The following is a 5000-nucleotide window of genomic DNA, read 5'->3' as shown; positions in this document are numbered from 1 at the left end:
AGTGAGAGAAAAAGCTGCTTTTATGTGAACTTCTGCAGACCATGAATTTCTGAGCCCCTCCCCTTACATGCTGGGTATAAAACTCTGAAACTACCTGAACTTTGGGTTCAGGGGATTAATTCCTTACAGCAAAAGCCATCTTCTCTGAACCTGGCTGCAGCCAAATAAAACCGTTTTCCTGCTCTGTTCGGTCGGTGCCTTGCCTCATTTGTCCCTACAACAACACATCCATGCAAGGAAGACTTTATCAAACCAGTAGCCTAAGTAAAGCAGGTTCCAGGTTACTTTTTGCCACCACCGCCACCACCACCACCATGCATACCAATAATTTCTTCTGATTTTTTTTTTTAATTACATACAAACAAATCAAAAACCATGAAAAGTATAAACTATGTTACTGAGAATCAAGAAGAGTCATTCACTCATGTAAATTCAGAAATTCGGTAAGGGTGGTTGTTGTTTCTGTCTGTTGCTGTTGTTGTCCTTTTTTGTCTTTTTTTTTTTTTTAAATTTTTCTCCAACTGTCAAATCAATTAAAGCGGGGTGGGGGGGTGGGGGGGGTGAGGTGGTGGGTGAGGTGGTGGTGGGTGTCAGAAAATGTAACAGGGGTCCACTTTATAGGCTTTGAGTATAAGTCTCACTGCTCAGCCACTGAGGCTCATGTTAAAACCCATATCCTTTTTCCTTTCTCTTTTCCCTACCCTCCCCCTCCCTAATCATAGGTGAAGCCATATTGACTTTCAGGGTGGGTTATCTGCCCATTGGCTAACAAATATTTAGAATTTTCATCCAGAAAATCACTTTTCTGTTTGATAACCTTGCTAGGCCTCCGATGGGTTAGAACAACAGAGTGTCAGCAGAGTCATCAGAGTTTTGTTGCTGTAAAGGTTCAGTTCTTATGTTTTCTTATTATAATAAATTCCCCCTCTTCCTTCTGAGATGCTTTGCCTCTGAGCAACACCCCCCCCAACACCTATCCCCCCTTCTCTGTCTCTCTCTGTCTCTCTCTCTCTCTCTCTGTCTCTCCCCCCCCCCCCTCTCTCTCTCTGTCGAGTTACCCCAGGGCTCCATAAGTTGCTGAGGCTGGGCTTAGTCTTGTGATTCTCCTGAATCACCCCACATCTCTGTCACTGGAGATGTGTGCACATCTGGGGACTAGAGTACTATGCTGTGCTGTGTCTGAGAGATTTTTTTATTATTAAAAAGTCGGTACACTTAAAGACATATAGGTTTCCTACATGAGAGGTCACCCTTTTTATTAGAACGTGTATTTTATCGAAGCTCTAAACTTATCCCATAGTCAGTGACACATGTGGAAGTTCTAACACATGCATTCGGTGTAACATTCAGATTTAGAAAAAAAAAAAGAAAAGAAAGAAAGAAAGAAAGAAAGAAAGAAAGAAAGAAAGAAAGAAAAGAAAACGAAAAGAGAAAGATCTGTGCTTGGGGCTGGGGATGTGGCTCAAGTGGTAGCATGCTCGCCTGGCATGCGTGCGGCCAGGGTTCGATCCTCAGCACCGCAAACAAATCAAGATGTTATATCCGCGGAAAACTAACTAACTAACTAACTAACTAAATAAATAAATATTAAAAAAATTCTCTCTCCCTGTCTCTCACTCTCACACTCTCTCTAAAAAATAATAAATAAATAAATAAATAAAAAGATCTGTGCCATTAATGACCAGTTTTCACATCTGTTAGTTTTAATCGAAAAAGTAAGGGTTTGGGGATCATTTGTTGAAAGAACACTCCTGTACCAGGTGAGTGGCACTGTTTCCTGAATGCATAAGAGTATTTGTCCACTTGAGTCCAAGCTGTTCTCCTAGGTCCAACTGTTGGTGAGCAAAACACCACATCGTGGCAGTTATCTGGCCAGAGTCTGGCCAGAGCTGGTAGATTCTGAACTTGGCTTCCAAAGTCAAAGGTCAATGAATGTATGTAGGACTTCTAGGCAAGTGTGATGTGAAGATCTCTGGGCTTGTTGTGCAATAAATGTGTCTGTGTTCCTTCAGCATAGAAGGAAATGTATTCATTCTAGAATGCAAAGCTTGGGCTAGGGTTTTAGCTCGGTAGTAGAGCACTTGCCTGGGACGTGTGGGGCGCTGGATTCCATCCTGAGCACCACAGAACCCAAAACAAAGGGACAAACAAGTAAATAAGGTAAAGATAGTGTGTCCATCCATCTACAGCTCAAAAAATTAAAGGTATGGGTTGGGGGTTCATGTCGATCCTCCCCCGCCCACCCCCAAGAGGATCAGGAGGAGGTTGAGAGAAGGATCGTAAACTCATAGCGAAAGTAACCTCGCGAGGAGACCCCTGTCTCCCAAAGAAAAGTTGTGATAGTAAAAGCAAATGGGACTCCGTTTTGTTTTATGTCCCCATTCTGTAAAACAACCAGGCCAAGTAGAAGGGTCATGACTGACGCAAGATGTTCTTTTCCTTGTGCTATAGAAACCTTTAAGAGTAAGGAACTACCTAATGGGACATTGTTTCTGTAACTAGCCCATAAAAGGGGGAGCGGGGGGGGGGGGGGGGGGGGCTAAGCTTCTGTCACTGGAGTGGCTAGGCTGATTGTGATTGGCTGAGCGTCCCTCCGCCTGACTTCACTCTCCCGCTTCTGTAACATGGCTTGCTTGCATTAGCTAGACGCCCCCTCCCCCCAAAACGTCCCTTTTGCAGGTTTGAGGCTTATAAGGGGCACCCTTGCAATTGTTTGGGGCTGGCCAGGGGAACAGCTTTATGTTCTTCTGCTCAGTCGCCACTAGTTGTGCTTTAATAAAGGCTTGATTCCTTTATAACGTGAGTGGTCTGGAAGTCAGTTTTTGAAACCCCGGGACCAAGCTTTAACTAGAACAAGCAAGCAAGCCAGAAAACAAATGAATAGATAGATGATAGATAGATAGATAGATAGATAGATAGATAGATAGATAGATAAATTGAATATGGGGATGTGGCTCAGTCAGTGGTCAAGTGAGTGCTTCTGGGTTCAACTCATAAATCAATGGATTTACCAAAAATATATAAAAATATCTGTATAAAAAGGGGATGTTGGTTTAGCTCAGTGGTAAACTGTGTCTGTGTTCAGTCCCCAGTTCCAGGTTCCAGGCAGAAACCAGCCCCTGTGTGAGGGGCTGGTTTCTGGTTCCATCCCCACCAAGGAAACCCTGACATGAGTATGGGGAGCCATATTTGTCTATTGGATGCCAAGGGTAGAGTGATTTCCATCTTGATCTTCCCCCCACCACCACCACCTCTGTCTGTGTGAGCAAGGTCTCTTCTAGTGTCTGGATTTTATTTATTTACCTATTTATGTATGTATGTATGTATGTATGTATGTATGTATTTAAACAATGCCTTTATGTTATTAATTTCTTTTTATCTGGAGCTGAGGATCTAACCCAGGGCCTCGAATATGCTAGGCGACCACTCTAACGCTGAGATATAAAGGACCCCAGCGCATCCCAGCCCATCCCAGCCCAGCACAGAGTCTTTGAGATGAGATTTTATTGCCTGTTTTGGTTGTTTGAGTCTGTCTTTGTTCACTACTTTTGTTTCTTTTGTGATGCTAGGCTGGGGAAGAAACCCAGGGCCTTGGGCATTGGTCCACAAAGGGTCTTGATTGCTGGGCAACACCCTCACCTTTTTTTCCTTTGTCTCTTCCCTTCCCCAGAAAGTAAACCCAGGAAGGGCCTCCCTCTCCTTCCCCCAGGCCCAAATCCATCCTGTTTGGGTTTTGGGCTCAGACAGGTACACACTAGACAGACAGACAGACAGACAGACACACACACACACACACACACACACACACACACACACACGGGAAACATCACTGTTTTATTTTTGTTCGTTTCTCTCTTAACCTCATCCAGGCCCTCCCTCATAACTCTCAGGGGCGGGGGGGGGGGGGGGGGGGGAGGTGTTTACTATGGACCTCTGGTGGTGACAGCCTTGGGAGGGACTACTACTGGGGAATTGGAGTGAGTGGGATGGGGGAAGTGGGGATTATAGTTGAAATTCCAAGGGTCGGGCAGAGGCACAGAAGCTATCTCCTAGGTGGGGCATGTTAAAGGCTAAGGAACGTGATCAGATACCAGGGGTGAAAGCGGTATGTCCTCCCCACCCCCCAGTGCTTCCAGGACTTTACTGTAGGGGGGGGGGGGGAGAAGAAGCGGGAGTACAACTGCACTGAGGCCCGTGCCCATCTGTCTTTCCAGGGACTCAGTAGGCTGAGGGAAGAGAGGAAGATATGACGCAGCTGCTTGCAGCGTAGTGATCTGTATATGGATATAGATATAGATATCTAAGTCTGTCAGTCTGTCTGTCTATCTATCTATCTATCTATGTATCTATGTCTATACATGTAGATAGATTATATCTAAACTGGAAATGGAACTCAGGCAGGCCTTCCAAAATGACGGTAGCTTTGCGCCACCTAGCGTTCAGTGACTGCAACTAACGAGGCTGCTTTTCTCAGACCGCAGAGCACTCACTGTGAACTCCCAAGTTCCACAGGGTGGAAACCCGTCGCTATGCGCATCCACGTGTATATGCTTGTGTTTCTGACCCGGTGGCGAGATGAGATCCGACTGAAGAAGCCAAGCAAACCTAAAACGTGTGTCCCACCTTCACCACTCCTAAGTGTGGTGGATTAGCCGACTGAGAAAGGCCTTAGGGGAGGGAGCAGCTTCGGTCCGATAGGGGACAGTTGGGGAAGGCAAGGACCCTGAGTAACTGCACAGTTGCTCTGGGATCCAATTTTACCTGTAGACCTACTCGGCGCTACATAAACCTCAGCCAGCCAGCCAGCCAGCCAGCCAGCCAGCCAGCCAGCCAGCCTGTGCTGCATTTTGTCCTGTCTTTATTGGTATTAGGTATTTTCCAGAAGAAATGGGGGGGGGGGGGGATTTCCCATCTCGTGTCAAGAGTCTCCCGGGGACTGAATCCTCCTTGTCCACGCTTTCCTTGAAGATCCTTTAGAGATTCTCCACTTCGAGATGGAC

Source organism: Callospermophilus lateralis, chromosome 3 (genome assembly GCF_048772815.1).
Source record: "Callospermophilus lateralis isolate mCalLat2 chromosome 3, mCalLat2.hap1, whole genome shotgun sequence".
Lineage (NCBI taxonomy): Eukaryota > Metazoa > Chordata > Mammalia > Rodentia > Sciuridae > Callospermophilus > Callospermophilus lateralis.
The sequence above is the reverse complement of the archived record's forward strand: the minus strand, read 5'-3'. Positions refer to the sequence as shown.